Here is a 17,562-nt window from a genome sequence, read left to right as displayed (position 1 = left end):
ATCAGTGTGTTTCCTGCATGGTGATGTAAGCGGTGAGAATAGGGCTGTGGTGGTGCAAGAAATAAGCTTCTTGCCCTACTAGACATTAAGACATACCACAAAACAAAATTATTTTTTAAAGTGAGGTATTAGTGCAAGAACAGACAAATGAATCAGTGACACACAGCAAGAGCTCAGAAAGAGGCCCATGGGAACTCAGCGTAATTTTAGATACTCTCTATATAAAATATGTTAAAGTAGCAACTCAGATTAATGGGGGAAGAAGGTACACTTAATAAATGGTGTTGAGAAAACTGGCTCACGGGACTTCCCTGGTGGTGCAGTGTTAAGACTCTGAGCTCCCAAGGCAGGGGTCAGGGTTCGATCCCTGGCCGGGGAACTAGCTCCCACATGCATGCCGCAAGTAAGAGTTCACATGCCACAACTAAGGAGCCAGTGAGCCACAACTAAGGAGCCCTTGAGCCACAATGAAGGAGCCCACGTGCCGCAACTAAGGAGCTGGTGAGCTGCAAAAGGAAGAAAGAAGGAAAGAGAGAAAGAAAACTGGCTCACTGTGAGGGGAAAACTAAATGCAGGTTCCTATCTGACACCACACATGAAAGTGGACTCTAGAAGTATTAAAGACCAATATGGGAAAGATACACTTATAAGGTCAATAGAAAAAAGAATCAAGGAGAATATCTTTGAATCTCTGTGACAGGGGACGACTTCTTAAGACTTCAAAAGCACAGGTCATAGGACAAAACATTGATTAGGTTCATTATGTCAAAACTAAGAATTTAGGTTTAAAGGAAGGTAAGACAGACCATTAATAGGCATTGTCAGAATGGGAGAAATTATTTGTAATATCAAAAATGGACAAGGGACCAACACCTGTAGTAGGCAAGAAGCACCTGTGAAATGATAAGAAAAAAGATGGACACCCTCTGGGGAAAATGGGTAAAGGATATGAATAGGCAATTTGTAGAAAGGCTATGCATATGAGGGGGACGTTCAAAACTCATTAGTTATCCGAGAAATGTACATTGAAACAAGGAGAACTACTCTACACCCATTAGGGTGGAGAAAATTAGAAGAATGGATAGAGTCAAGTGTTGTTAGGGATGTACACATATAAGAATGTTCAGGTGCTACTTGGGTAAGGATGGCGCTTTCAATTCTGAGGAAGGGTCGGGCACTATCATCAAATTAAGTATACACACACCCGATGCATCAGCCACCTCTCTCCTGGTTATACATCCCAAAGAGGTTCTTACACCCACAAGTGGACGCATACAAGGATATGACTTGCAGTGTTCTTTGCGGTGTCTGGGAGTTGGTAGCCACAGAGCGTCCATCCCGAGGGAGGTTGTTGGGTGAATGTGTGGACACCCTCCATGGAGTTCCTGCAGCGGGGCGGATGTATGAACGCAAACAGCGTGGATGGGTCTTAAAAACACGGTGCTTGTTCGAAAAGCAACTTGGAACAGAATGAGACGTGTAATCCAGGGCCGATGACATACATTAAAATTACACACACATAAAAACCACACTCTATATTTTGTAAGACTGAGGGGGGGCTGGGAAGAAGGAAGGGGGGATGAGAAGGAAGGAAGGAAGGGAAGAAGGAAGGATAAAAGAGGGACTCTGTACAAACCGGTGATGATAATGTTGGTAATGACGCGTAGATGATATTCAACCTCTGACCTAAGGTCTCCAGGGAGTAAACAATAGCCTTGTCAAATCGTCAAGCCACATCTTGCATGAACACTGTCCAGGGGCAGAGCCCCTTCTGCAAGGCTAGGGAAGCTGTGTGTGTGTTGTGTGTTTCTACTCCCCGTGGCCGCCTTCTGATATTATTGTATGTCCCTAACTTGTTATATCAGATTCCTTATCTAAGGCATGGCTGATTCTTGCTTGATCGACCCCCCCACCCACCCAACACACGCGCCGAATGCACAGAATTGGCTCAGGGTATCGGAGAGGCCGAGACTAAGGGCGACAAGTGTCATTGGGTGTGTCTCAGAAAGCTGGTGTGTCCTCCACCCGGTGTCCTGACTCTTGAGGTGTTTGATCTTGGCTAGAAACCGAGGTCAGGGAGTGGCCCCAATTTTGGTGGTGGGAGGATTCCACACACCAGATAAGCATCTAACTGTTGGCGACAGAGAGGCTGGCAGTGGGTTACCTTTTATTAGTAATAATAGTGATAATGATGAGGATGACAGCTACCATTTATTGAGCACTAGATACCTCACTGCATTCGCTGCATGCCTTGTCCATCCGGTTCTGACAGCAGCCTCTCAGGAGGGAGGCTCTCAGCAAGTCAGGAGGCTGAGGGGCGGTGAGGTTGGATGAATTTGGCTCAATTTCTGCAGCTGGTACCTGGCAGAGCCAGGATGTGAATCAAGGGAGTAAGAGTCCTAAGGTGATGCCTGAAACCTCAATGCGTTTGAGCCAACAAAAGCAGAGGGACATAGGGCCAAAGCAAGGGAGAAGTGTGATGATTGCAGGGGGGAGGGAGGAAACTGGAGGGGGGGGAGAGAAAGAGAGGAGGTGGGAGAGACTGAGAGCTTTAAAGAAAGAGAGGCTAGAAGAGATTTAAAGACAGATATACACAGAGTAAAGAGGAGAAAGAGAGAGAAGACAGCCCTTTGGCGAACCTTAAATAGAGACTAAAACAGAACTACAGAGAAAAGTCCTGAAGAAGGACTTAGGGAGATGGAGAGACGGTCTCAGTAAGATAGAGATAGATAGATAGATAGATAGATAGTGGATAGATAGACAGTAGATTGACAGACAGATGATGGTTAGTTAGAGGAAAGAGACAGAGACAGACACAAAGAGACAGAGACAGAGAAAGGAAGTATTCCTACAGTGAGAGCTTTAAGGATGGGGGCAATCCTGGACCCCGGATTTCCTTTGCCGACCCTGCTCTAGCTCTCCCTGCACTTCCAGATGCCTAAGTGCCCCCCGAACCCTGTGGCCTTGCCGCCAGACCTCCAGAGCCCCCACCTCTTTTCCCCCAGGCCCTGGGCTGAGTACCCCATGGGTAGTGTCCGTCCCGTCGGAAAGAGGTGACGGACGCTGCAGATCTGCATCTGCTTCCTGTTCTGTACTGGTGGGAAAATCTCATAGGGCTATCATGAGCATTAAAGGAGAGAATGCACGTAAAGACAAGTGCAAAGAGCCTGGCACAGAAGGAGCTTGTAAAAACAGTCGTTTCTGTAATGATTATAAACATGATTACTGTTGTCCTGGAGTTCCCTAAGCTGCCCGCACAATTGCGAAGACAGTCGTTGATACTTAAGCCACGCCTATCAGCATACCCTGGGTGCTGTTCTAAGAGTAAATTTTTTTTATAACATCTTTATTGGAGTATAATTGCTTTACAATGCTGTGTTCGTTTCTGCTTTATAACAGAGTGAATCAGCTATACATATACATAAATTCCTATATTTCCTCTTTCTTGTGTCTCCCTCCCACCCCTCTAGGCGGTCACAAAGCACCGAGCTGATCTCCCTGTGCTATGCGGCTGCTTCCCACTAGCTATCGGTTTTACATTTGGTAGTGTGTATATGTCCATGCCACTCTCTCACTTTGTCCCAGCTTCCCCTTCCCCTTCCCCGTGTCCTCAAGTCCATCCGGGCCCCTCCTCAGACCAACCGAATCAGGAGTTGCAAGTTAGCAACATCGCCTGGTGATTCATGTGGTGATCAAGTCTGAGAGGCGCCACCAAGCTTCCAGGAAGAAGGAATTTTAAACCCGAGGTATTAGAATCCACCATTTGCTCCACGGCGCCACCTTCAGGCCCATTGAAGAACTGACTTGGGAAAGCCGTGAACGTGGGAGGACAGTTGGCGTCCCACCACCCTGGGTGCCAGTTCCTGGGCTAACTTTGAGCAAGTTACCCGACCTGTCTGAGCCGTGGATGGATCAAACTTCTTACGTGTAACACCGAGATGACAGTTCCACCTCTTGCACAGTGCCTGCCCCAGAGTTGGTGCAGATAAAAGCGTTCTACCACTTGGAGGATGCATCCCTGTTTCCAAGACAGAGCCTAGACATAATTTAGGAGGCAGGCCACCGAATCCATAATATTAGGGTTAAATTGTGTCCCCCCCCAAAAGATAGGTCGAGGTCCTAATCCCCGGTACCTCAGAATGTGACCGTATTTGGAAATAGGGTCATTGCAGATGTAATTAGTTAAGATGAGTTCAAAGTGATGTAGGGTGGACCCTAACCCAATATAACTGTGAAGATGGTATGAAGACAGACACACGGAGGAGAATGCCATGTGAAGACGGAGGCAGATGTTGGAGTGATGCAGCTGCAAGCCGGGGAGTGCCAAAGATCGCCGGCCACCGGCAGAAGCTGGAAGAAGCAAGGGAAGATTCTACCCAGAGTCTCAGAGGGAGAACAGCCTTGCAGACACCTCGACTTCGGACTTCTGGCCTTCAGAACTGATTTCTCTTATTTTAAGCCACGGAGTTTGTGGTGCTTTATTACAGCAGCCCTAGAAAATGAATACACATGGGAAGGTTGATCGTCTAGGGAAGTTACATAAGGGCATTAGAAAATATATCAAGATCCCTTTTCTTGAGAGGAAGAAATCAAAGGTAGGTCTACTTTACAACAGAAGATACACAAATGGCCAATAAGAACATGAAAAGATCTCAACATCTTTAATCATGAGAGAAGTGCAACTTAAAACCACCATCAGACAGACGTTCATAGCAGCTTTATCTGTAGCAGTCCCAGACTGGAAGCAGCCCAGATGTCCAGCAACAGGAGAAAGGATAAACAAACTGGATATGCCTCAGTCATTAAAAAGAACAAATTACTGCTACCTAAGTGAATCTCAAGGTGAAAAACCCTTACACATACAGTACATACCTACATCTCCATTTATATGATGAACAAGCAAAACTAACTTACGGTAGAAAGAAATCAGAATGCTGCTTGCCTCTTGGGTGGAGGCAGGGATTGTCTGGGAACTGGCATGAGGTGATGATAAATGTTCTACATACTGATAGGGGTTTGAGTCACACAGGTGTGTGCATTTGTCAAAGCTCCCTGAAAAGTACAGCTTAAGTTTTGTACATTTCATTGTATATGAATTTTCCCTTAGAAAAGAAACATAAACAGAGTTTAACTTATAGTAAATGACATACATATATATTTGAGAGTTTAGGATGAAGTGTACAGATGTCTGTGACTTACCATGAAACGCCTCAACAACAAGACAGGTGGATGGATGGATGGGTGGAAGGTCAACACGTGATAAAGCAGGTTTGGTGAATTGTGAATGGTGGAATCTAGGTAGCAGGTACATGGGTGTTTGCTATGAATTTCTTTTAACTTTGCTGTATGTTTGAGAATGTTCATAATAAAAGCATTAGGGGGAAAGTAGGACATGTGTCAGTTGCAATGGCTGAGTTCTTCACCATCTTTAGTGCCACCACCTTAGCCAAAGTCGCTAACCACTCTTTCCTAAGCATTCATTCATTCATTCATTCATTCAACAAATCCTTACTGAGCACCTATGATGTGCCAAGCACTGTTCTAGGTTCCCAGACCATAACATTGAACAAGTCAGAGAAAGTCTGTTTGGTGCAGCTTTTTTTTTTTTTTTCCCTAGAGGAGGAGAAAGACGACAAACGTGTATAAATATGTACTGCTTCAGTGAGGACATTAAATGCTATGAAGGTGAATAAGGCGGCGTAAGAGGACAGAGAGTAATTGAGAGGGGGGTTTACTTTCCATCAGCCGTACAAGAGAGGTAACTCAGATCACAGACCAGAAACGGTGAGGGAGGGAGTCACAGAGAGGATAGAGAAGGCTCCGGAATGCGTGGCTGACGCAGACACAGACGCACTGGACTGTTGTTTACAACCTCTCTGCTTCCCTGCACCGGTCTCTGCGTTTGCTTGTGCCCTGTTCTGCCCTTCGTCACAGCAAACAGAGGTGCTTTGCAGGGAAGCAGGTGCTTTTTTTTCTGCAGATCAGCAGCATGGATGTTAGGCTGAGTTGAGCTTGCCGTGGAGTCTGGTGATGGGGATGGACCTGCCGGATGATAATGCGGGTTGTGGTTAATTTGACCAAGTAGAGGCAGGTCACTCTCCGGAGCGGCTGCACCCCCCTCAGCCCAGCAGCAAAACCTGAGGATTCCTGCAGTTCACGTTGCCGCTGCTCAACATTACTCAGCTTTCCGTGGCGATCGAATGGGTGTCAAATAACACCCTGCCACGTTAAACTCGCGCTTCTCAAATCGCTCATGATTTTGAGCCCTCTCCACCTGCTTGCTAGCTAAAAATGTAGCTTTTAACTTTCGCGAGACATGAAATATTCTAACGTGATCACTCTAAGAGCTGTAGTCATCCAGAGCAAACATGTGAACAGAGTCTGCGTAATCATCATCTTCGCTAAAGGTTCACATTCTATAGGTGATAATAGGGAACCTGCAGAGGTTCAAGCTGATAGCTATCCAGGAGTTAAGTCACTGGAGATGAATGCACTTGGCTCAACCGGAGACTGTGTCCCACTGGGCAAAATTAGTGTTGTGTGGCCGTTGTGGTTTTCCTTCAAACCTTTATAACTGATTGGAATATATTTTTTTAACTGTCTACTGTATCTTTCCCACAAAGGAGGACGCCCACATCAGAGCTCTGTATCCTCAGAGGCACCTGTGTCATCTTTTTCTTCCTAAATGTTCTCGTTAGGTCCCAAGATACCATGTGGCCTGAGGTTCTCTTTCATCGCAATTTAGGCTGAAGCTTCAAGTGCATTTGAAGCTTATAGTGTTCTAGTTCCTTGGGGGCAAAAGGAACTAGAACATTCAGCCCAGGCGAAATCCTGGAGACTTCTGGAAATAGGACAGAAGGAAGAGGTGGGTTGATTCTACTCTTGAATTCAAAGCTGATCTTGGTTCTGAAAGCTGTGGGTCTTCGTGTGTGTGTGTGTGTGTGTGTGAGTGTGAAAGAGGGCATGGGTGTGTATGGATGTGTGGGAGTGATTTTGTGTGCATGAGAGTGTGTTAACATTAATGTGTGAGTGAGCATGAGAGAGTACGTGTGAATGTGTGCATGTGTATAAGTGTGCTTGTCAGGGACTTCCCTGGCGGTTCAGTGGTTAAGACTTCGCTTTCCAATGCAGGGAGTGCGGGTTCGATCCCTGGTCGGGGAGCTAAGATCCCACATGCCTTGCGGCCAAAACACCAAAACATAAAACAGAAGCGATATTGTCACAAATTCAATAAAGACTTTTAAAAAATGGTCCACATCAAAAATCTTTTTAAAAATGTGCATGTCAGTGTGAATACGAGTGAGCGTGGGAGTGAGTATGAATGCAGAAGATAGTGTGTGTTAGTGTGAATGTATGTATGAGTTTGAGAGTGTGAGAGTGTGCATGTGTAAATGAGTGTGTGTCGGTGTGTGAATACAGGTGAGTGTGGGTAAGTGAATGCACATGGACGTGTGGGACTGTGGGAGTGAGTGTATGCAGGAGTGTGTGTGAGTATGAAAGTGTGTGTGTGAGACACTGTGTGAGAGTATGAGTGTGTGTGAGTGTGTGTTTTATGCAGGTCTGTGACTTTGTGTGTGGGTCTGTGTATGAATGTGAGATTTGCAAGAGCAAGCGTGAGAATGCGTGTGAGTCTGTGTGTGTCTGGGTGAGCTGTGAGAGTGCATGCTGTGTGAGTGGTGTGTACCCGTGCATGACTGTGCATCTGTGTGTGAATGTGTGAGCGTGTGTTCTGGAAGATCCAGCTTCAACACCTCTGACCACAACAATGGTCAGAGACTAAATTCCAGCCTGGACAGTGGCTTCCTGTTTATCATGTAGCTGACCTCTCCCCACCCTCTACATTTACTAGTGGAGGGCTTCCCTGGTGGTGCAGTGGTTAAGAATCCGCCTGCCAATATAGGGGACACAGGTTCGAGCCCTGATCCGGGAAGATGCCACATGCCACGGAGCAACTAAGCCCGTGCGCCACAACTACTGAGCCTGCACTCTAGAGCCCGTGAGCCACAACTGCTGAAGCCTGCGTGCCTAGATCCCATGCTCTTCAACAAGGGAAACCACCACAATGAGAAGCCCCTGGACCACCACGAAGAGTAATCCCCACTCGCCACAACTAGACAAAGCCCGCGCGCAGCAACGAAGACCCAACACAGCAAAAAATAAATAGTCCATAAATATAAAAGAGAATAACTTATGCAACTAACTAAATGACATGTCACAAACTTTGTAACCAACTCAAGCAACAGGAGGTCTTTCTTAACATTTTATTTTTGTGGTAAAAACACATAACGTAAAATTTACCGTCTTATCCACTTTTAAGTGCACAGTACAGTAGTGCTAAGTACATTCACACTGTTGTCCAACAGATCTCCAGAACTTTGACTTCTTGCAAAACCGAAACTCTGTACTCATTATACATTAACTCTCCATTCCTTCCCCCAAGTCCCTGGCAACCACCCTTCTATTTTGTCTCTAAGAATTTGACTCTTTTAGATACCGCATTTAAATAGTATCAAACAGTATTCATCTCTTTGTGACTGGTTTATTTCACTTCACATAATGTCCTCAAGCTTCATCCATGTTGTAGTATGTGTCAGACTATCCTTCCTTTTCAAAGCTGAATGATATTCCATTTTATGGATATACCACATTTTATTTATCCATTCAGCCATCCATTTCGGTTGTTTTTTTTCCCTTCTGACTTTATCGAGATATAATTGACACACGCAAGTCCCCTACGTAAGAACATTCAAGTTGCGAGCTTTCAAAGATGTGAACGTGTGTTCACATGTCCAATCACACAAGTTAGTTCACGGGTCTGGCGTACATTGTCCCGTGCGTGCATCCTCTGCAGGTGGTTGTGCTTTTGTGCACTTTACTGTACAGGACTGTATAGAGTACAGTGTAGTAGCTTTTCAAGCCCAGGATGTCTGGAAGCAAGTGTGAAAGCAGCGGTGAAGTAGCGGGTACTAGTGTACTTTTCAAGGTACTGTACTGTAAGATTAAAAATGTTTTCTTTATTTTTTGTGTTTGTTTTTTATGTTTTATTTATGTGAAAAGTATTATAAACCTATTACAGTACGGTACTATACAGCTGACTGTGTTAGTTGGGTACCTAGGCTAACTTTGTTGGACTTAAATGAACAAATTGGACTTAGGAACACACTCTCGGAATGGAACGCGTTCGTATGTAGGGAACTTACTGCACCGCGCTGTATAAGTGTAAGGTGTACTGCATAAGGATTTGACTTACATACATCATGAAATGATGACAATAAGTAGTGAACATTCATCATCTCATAGAGACACAAAAAAACAGAAAAAGAAAATTTTTTTTTCCTTGTGATGAGAACCCTTGGGATTTACTCTCTTAACTGTCATATATGACAGCCATGCTAATTGGACTAATCGCGTTATATATTACACCCCTAGCACTTATTTATCTTGTAACGGGAAGTTTGTACCTTTCGACTGTCTTCATCCAATCCCCCCTCCCCCACCGCCCCCACCCTCGCCTCTGGTAACCACAAAACTGATCTCTTTTTCTTTCTAAGATTTATTTTATTTTTAAAATTTTATTTATTATTATTTTTTGGCAGTGTTGGGTCTTCGTTGCTGTGCGCGGGCTTTCTCTAGTTGCGGAGAGCGGGGGCTACTCTTCGTTGCGGTGCGCGGGCTTCTCCTTGCAGTGGCTTCTCTTGTCGTGGAGCTCGGGCTCTAGGCGCGCGGGCTTCAGTAGTTGTGGCACATGGGCTCTAGAGTGCAGGCTCAGTAGTTGTGGTGCACGGGCTTAGTTGCTCCACCGCATGTGGGATCTTCCCGGACCAGGGCTCGAACCCGTGTCCCCTGCATTGGTAGGCGGATGCTTAACCACTGCGCCACCAGGGAAGTCCTTAAGATTTATTTTTATTTATTTATTTATATTTATTTTCACTGCCCCGGGTCTTAGTTGCAGCTGATCTCTTTTTCTATGAGTTCTTCTTTTGTTTGCTTGTTTTTGAAGTATAATTGACCTACAACGCTATGTTAGTTCCTGGTGTACAACGTAGTGATTTGATATTTCTACACTGGAAGTGTACAGTTATCACTGTCCTAGATATCCCTTTGTGCCTTTTCCACTCAACCTTATTTGCTCTATTTTCAATGTTCTTTTTCTGGCCAGGTCTAATCACCACAAAATGATAACAAGGTCCCTTTGTGTGTGGGTTGGGGGGAGATGCCTCCCAGTGAGTTCTCCCAGACTGGAAACCTTCCCAGCAGAGGGCTTTATATTCATAGATATAATTATGGATCATCTGTAATTTTCATACCAGCCATTGTTTTATAACTTTTGTCATTATCTAAACAGTGTTTCACAAACCTTGAAACTAACTAGCCATTACAGGTTCTTTGATGCTTATAACAGGAGAAAGAATTCACCAAATGTTTTGAACACCAGGAGACACCTTACCTCTCAAGAAGCCCAGCCTGGTGGCTAAAGGCAAGAGAAAACTAAGAACACATCTTTGCTTTGCTTGTTCACGTGCAGCAAAACCCTTGAAGATGACCCAAGAAATACATTCTAGTTGCTCGGAAGACGGGGCGAGGACAGGACAGAAGGGGGACAAGGTCATGATGGAGATCTATCACTCTACATTTTTTATAAACATACTTTGTTTTTGTACCACGTGGAAATAATATGTACTCGAAAAATAAAGTAGAAATGATGTTACACACACATACACAAACAGAGATTCTCATGCAATTCTCGCTGGATTCAAACCCAGGTATTTCTTCCTGTGTAGCCTTGGAAAATGACTTTAATCTCTCTTTGCCTTCGTTTCCCCCTGCTTATAGTGGCGATAGTAATAGTATCAACTTCTTAAGGTTAATGGGAATATTAGCAAGTTAATCTGTGTAAAGCCGTTAAAACCATTTTACAGAGCATGCACTCAGCATATGTTAGCCATTAGTGGTAACATTCTCCCCATGAGTAAGTCAAAACAAAAAAGGGCTTTCTTTTCACCTCCCCCGCCACCCTAACAAATATAGCCAGCGAGGATTTTACTGAGGAAAACTGATTTCCTTTTATAATGGGGAAAGTCACATTTCTGAATCTATCCCTGCTTTTTTAAAAGACAGGCTCATAATTTTATTCCCTGAGATTAAGAACAATAGCACAAGTGAAACAATGACCATAACCAATGAATGCATGTGAGTGAGTTATTTTCATCATTATTATCAGCACGATCATTCGGGGGGTAACTGGTTGCACAGAGGAGATGGTCTGGAAGACACCCCCAGGGTCACCATGATCCAAGGATAAACAGAGATGGGACTTCCCTGGCGGTCCAGTGGTTAGGACTCGGTACTTTCACTGCCATGGGCCCAGGTTCAATCCCTGGTCAGGGAAGTAAGATCCCCAAAAATGCATGGCGTGGCCAAAAAACAAAACAAAAAGAATAAACAGAGGTTATTGTGACCTCTCGGACTTAGTAAATCATTATATTAGTAGCAATTGGAGATAACTGTGGCTGAGTTCTGAGGCTAGAAACAGCCCCTCGCCCAAGGTCTCACTGGAATGGGTCTGACTCCAGAGGTCCCATGCTCAGCCCTTCCTTTTAGTATCTGAGAGATCCAAGGTCAGGATCTAGACTTGAGCTCACCAGGTGCAAGGCTCAGAGCTCACCAGGTGCAAGGCTCAGGTGGCGACCCCGGCTCCCGTCACCAGCCCGGGTTGCACCTGCCTCCTCTGTTCCCACATCTGGGTCCAGAGCTGGGTGCTGAGGCCTCCAGGGTGACTGACCCAAGAGAACCTGGGGCCCCTCCTTTGTCCCTCACCCTTCACCTCTAACTCTCTCCCTGTGTGTTTCTCTGGATCCACAAGGGGGCAGTGTTGCACAGTAGTTAGGCGCACAGAGGCAGCGTTGGAGTTGGGAGTGGTGGCGTCCAAACCCCATCTCTAAGGATTACCAGCTTGGTCAATCGTAAATGACCCTTAGCTTCTGTGTGCCTCATTTTTTCATCTGTAAAGTCGGGGTGACAATACTTCCTATTTCATAGGATGTTGAGGCGATTAACATTCGTGGAGAACCTAGAATAGTATCTGGAACAAAATAAGTGCTCTCTATGTAGTCTACAAGTAAGTCTATATGGAAGTACTCTTCGTGACAGTGATGATGGTGTATGAATAGTATTGTTATTTGTGACTTGCTTTTTCTCTGATCTGTTTGTGTCCACATCTTTCCGCATCCGTGTCTCCACTCTTCTTCTGCTTTGGGGTCACAAAGTCTTCTGCTTCCTGGGGCCAGGCAGGTAATGAGGGAAGTCAACTAGCTGTGGGCCAAGGAAAACCACAGGATGCCCCCAGGGCTGTGGCCACTCAGAGCCCGCCGAGGATGGATTATGGCCATGCGAGGATGCAGATGCATTGCTGAGTGATGTCATGGCCTTTTCAAGAGGTGCTGAAGATCTCCCGATCTCTCAATCCTGGCGGCCATTTCTTTTAAAGGAGCCAAAGAATACGGGCCGCCTCTAGAAGGTGAAAAGGCAAGGGAACGGACTCTTCCCCAGAGCCTCCAGAAGGAATCAGCCCAGCGAGACTGACTCTGGACTTTGACCTCCAGAACTGTAGTAGAATAAACCTGTGTTGTTTTAAGCCAATAAATTTGTGGTAATTTCTTACAGCAGCAATGGAAAGGAATGCAGATTTATATACTGATAATAAGCTTTTCACTGATAATCAGAGCGTATATACTGATAATCAGGGTACATATCAGGTTATATATCATATATATGTAATAAATATATAAGGGTATATATAATCAGAGGATGTATACTGATAATAAGGATGAAGTAATGGAGCTGAAACCGTACAAGCCATATTGGGACTTGAACCCACTACCTTTACATTAAAATCACACACCTGGTCTCAGGACCTAGAGAAGTTCAGGATCTTTATGTCTCAGCACAGAAAGAATTTAGTGAGAGACAAAGTGATAGGTAAGAAGTACATTTATTTAGAGAGATACACATTCCACAGACAGAATGCGGTCCTTCTCAAAAGGCAAGAGCGGCCCCGGGAGAAACACACTCCACAGACAGTGTGGGCCATCTCAGAAGGCAAGAGGCCCCAAAGTATGGGGTGGTTAGTTTTCATGGGCTGGGTAATTTCATGGGCTATAGCGTGGGAGGATTATTCCAACTCTTTTGGAGAAGGGGCGGAGATTTCCAGGAATGGGGCCATCGCCCACTTTTTGGCCTGTTATGGTCGACCTCTGACCTGTCATGGCACCTGGAGGTGTGCCCTTTAGCATTTGCTAATGTATTACAAGGAGCATAATATAACGAGGGTCAAGGTCCACTGGAAGTTGAACCTTCTGCCATCTTGGACCTAGCTGGTTCTAACCAAGGACTGAGTCATTCTTTTAAAGGTTGTGCCCTGCCACTGTAGATGGGAGGATGGGGAGCTGGGGACTGAGGGCGGGGGCTACGAGGAGTCAGGGAAGGCTCATCTGAGGAGGGAATGTTTAAGAAAAAGCCTGAGGGCTTCCCTGGTGGCGCATCTGAGGAAGGAATATTTAAGAAAAAGCCTGAGGGCTTCCCTGGTGGCGCAGTGGTTGTGACCTCTCGGACTTAGTAAATCATTATATTAGTAGCAATAATTGGAGATAACAGTGGCTGAGGTCTGAGGCTAGAAACACTCAGCCCCTCACCCAAGGTCTTTGTAAACTGGTGTGGCCGGGGACCAGGGAGGGTACATTTTGTCCCCCTGCTTCTCTTGGCACACAGAAGTGTCGCTCATCTTGAAAAAGAGCTCTAGAAATAGCAGATCTTTTGTCTGGGCTGATCTGCAAATAGCCTTCAGCTGTAGGAGAGATCTATAAACCTGATCCGAAAGACTTCTGATCACCTTCAGAGTAGAAATTAGAATCCTCACCATGACCCGAAGGCTCACTGCACAATCTGTCTCCCTTTGCTCCTGCTTTGACCTCCTCTCCCACCCTCTCCCTGGTGATTACTCCAGTCACACCGGCCTCCTGGATGTTTCTTAGATGTGATGCACATTCCCACCTCAGGACCTTTGCACTTGCTGCTGCTTCTACCCAGAATGCTCTATGCCCAGATAGCTACCTGTCTCAGTCCTTACTCAGGCTTTTTCTTTTTTTTTTTTTTTTTTTGCGTTACACGGGCCTCTCACTGTTGTGGCCTCTCCCATTGCAGAGCACAGGCTCCGGACGTGGAGGCTTAGCGGCCACGGCTCACGGGCCCAGCCGCTCCGCGGCATGTGGGATCTTCCCGGACCGGGGCACGAACCCATGTCCCCTGCACCAGCAGGAGGACTCTCAACCACTGTGCCACCAGGGAAGCCCAAATCTAAGTGGATTTTAATCAGCGCCAAGTCCACTGGTCCTCCCCTCACCCCATCCCACCCCATCCCCAGTCTGGCAGGAAATGTCTGCCACTTAGAGGGTCCCATCTTCTTCTGCAGGGTGATGACATAACTCAGCTTGGTGCTAAAAAAAAAAAAAAAAAGAGGGAATGTCCAGGGCTTTGGTCCATGGGGCCTACTACCTTAACTTCTGCTCATTTGATATTTGCTGAGGCCCCAGACCCTGTTAAGTGGCTAGAAGATGCCCCCGTAGTGGTCCCCACAGCCCACAGCCATTTTCCCAGCTCGCAAGTGGTCAGGCTGTGTGCCCTGTAGTTCTCCAGGCTGGAGTAAGCTCCAACTCTCTCTCTCCAGTAAAAACCCCTCCCCAAGTCCTTCTCTCCGTTGTCCCTGCTTCTGAGCGGACCCCCTGGTGCTGGCCTCTCTATCTCCTGGGATAGGAGCAGGAAGGGGACATGCCTTCAGTAGGCAATTATCCTACTGAATCCCCATGGTCCTTAATACGGAAAGAAAGCGCTTCTCTTCGGGTAATATAATCTATCCCAAAGTAGCTTTAGTTATTGAGTGATATAGGGGCAGCCACTCCCCCCAGACTCAAGTTTGTTCAAACTCAGCCTGAAGGCATTTCCTGAGTTTACCAGGTAGATCTCAGGGGTCAGTTCCCTAAGGGCTGGGTCAGACACCCCTGGAAACGTGGTCAGGGCCACCTTGGGCCTTAGGACAGATGACATTCCTAAGCGGGCGGCCACCCTCCACCATGTCCAGGAGATTTAAGACCCTCTTTTTGGCTCAGTCAGTCCGTGGGAGGGAGGAAGGCCTTGTTCTTCCAGTTATGTGGTAAGAGTAGGTGCTGGGGGCTGAAGATGGCTTCACCTCATCCCCTCCCCAGCAATGTTCTGTGTCTTCTCTGGCCAAAGCTGCACCTCACCTCACCTACAGATAGGAATGAGGGCAGATGGCTCAGGTGAGAGGAAGTGGACCCAGATGCATCTTGGACCCTCATGACTTGTAACCCTGCGGAGACGGTTCACCTGTCCTTCAGTTTCTGCTTCTGTTTCCTAATATGCATGAAGGAGGCTGCATAGCAAAGACCTCAAGATGTGGGCTCTGGAACCAGATGCCTGGATTCACTGCCACTTTGCTGTGTGACTTTGGATAAGTTGATTGACCTCTCTGTGCCTCCCTTTACACTTTCATAAAATTAGGCATAATAGGTACCTCATGGGGTTATTATGAAGATTAAAACTAATCAACCTGTATAAAGCTGTTAAGAAGGCACCTAGAAAAAAAGTGGGTGATATATCACTGTTAGATCTTTTGTCTTTTTATTTTTTAATCATTATTATCCCTAGCTCCTGAGATGTGTGTCTTTCAGCGTCTACCTTTCACTATGTTTCCAACTCTCTCCTGCTCTATATCTGTCCATGTCTGCCCATTTGTCCACCTCTCTCTTCCAGCCTCAGTCTTCCTATGACTTTGGGGAAACTACCTAACCTTTCTGTGCCTCAGTTTCCCCATCTGTATAAAGTTAATAACAGTATGAACTGCATATGGTGTTGTGATGAACAAAGTTATTACACATTAACCACTTAAAATAGGGCCATAGTAAGCTCTCACCATAATTACAATTAATTCAACATTAATGAATTAATTAAGTTCCCTATTCCTGTCCCAGTGCAAAGAGCTATTATTAACTGTAAGCTATTATTATTGTTTGTTATTGTTATTTTCTCTTTCCATCAGTCTTTGTGTCCTGCTCTTTCCTCTTTCTGTCTGTCCATCTCTGCATATCTTTCTCAGTAACTGTCTTTCTCTCTCTTTACCCATCTATTCAGCATATATTGTACACACTGAACGCCCGCCTACTCCATGAGAAGCATTGAGTTTTCCGTGGTGAACAGAACAGACAAAGGCCCTGTCCCCAGGGAGCTCCCAGGCTAATGAGAGAGGCAGATGTTAGAAAAATAAACACACAAACAGTGACACGTGTGTAAATTGTACCAAGAAGCGTGTAGGATGCTCTCCCCAGGAGAGCAGGGGCCTTGGATTAGATTGGGAATGGGGTCAGGCGAGGCCTCTGGGAAGAAGTGATGTTTGAGATAAGATAAAATGAGGAGAAGGGGCGCCTTTGAGATGGCGGAGGAGTAAGACGTGGAGATCACCTTCCTCCCCACAAATACATCAAAACCACATCTACATGTGGAACAACTCCTACGGAACACCTACTGAACGCTGGCAGAAGACCTCAGACCTCCCAAAAGGGTCTTGGTGCTCCGGCCAGGTGTCAGGCCTGAGCCTCTGTCAGGCCACCTCTCTGAGGTGGGAGAGCCAAGTTCAGGACACTGGTCCACCAGAGACCTCCAGGCTCCACGTAATATCAAACGGCGAGAGCTCTCCCAGAGATCTCCATCTCAACGCTAAGACCCAGTTCCACTCAACGACCAGCAAGCTACAGTGCTGGACACCCCATGCCAAACAACTAGCAAGACAGGAACACAACCCCACCCATTAGCAGAGAGGCTGCCTAAAATCATAATAAGTTCACAGACACCCCAAAAGACACCACCAGACATGGTCCTGCCCACCAGGAAGACAAGATCCAGCCTCATCCACCAGAACACAGGCACCAGTCCCCTCCACCAGGAAGCCTACACAACCCAGTGAACCAACCTTAGCCACTGGGGGCAGACACCAAAAACAACGGGAACTAAGAACCTGCAGCCTGCGAAAGGGGACCCCAAACACAGTAAGATAAGCACAATGAGAAGACAGAAAAACACACAGCAGATGAAGGAGCAAGGCAAAAACCAACCAGACCAAACAAATGAAGAGGAAATAGGCAGTCTACCTGAAAAAGAATTCAGAGTAATGATAGTAAAGATGATCCAAAATCTTGGAAATAGAATGGAGAAAATACAAGAAACATTTAACAAGGACCTAGAAGAACTAAAGGGCAAACAAACAATGATGAACAACACAATAAATGAAATTAAAAATTCTCTAGAAGGAAGCAGTAGCAGAATAACTGAGGCAGAAGAATGGATAAGTGACCTGGAAGATAAAATAGAGGAAATAACTACCACAGAGCAGAATAAAGAAAAATAATGAAAACAATTGAGGACAGTCTCAGAGACCTCTGGGACAACATTAAGCACACCAACATTCAAATTTTAGGGGTCGCAGAAGAAGAAGAG

Source organism: Tursiops truncatus, chromosome 19 (assembly GCF_011762595.2).
Source record: "Tursiops truncatus isolate mTurTru1 chromosome 19, mTurTru1.mat.Y, whole genome shotgun sequence".
In the NCBI taxonomy this organism is placed as follows: Eukaryota; Metazoa; Chordata; class Mammalia; order Artiodactyla; family Delphinidae; genus Tursiops; species Tursiops truncatus.
The sequence above is the reverse complement of the archived record's forward strand: the minus strand, read 5'-3'. Positions refer to the sequence as shown.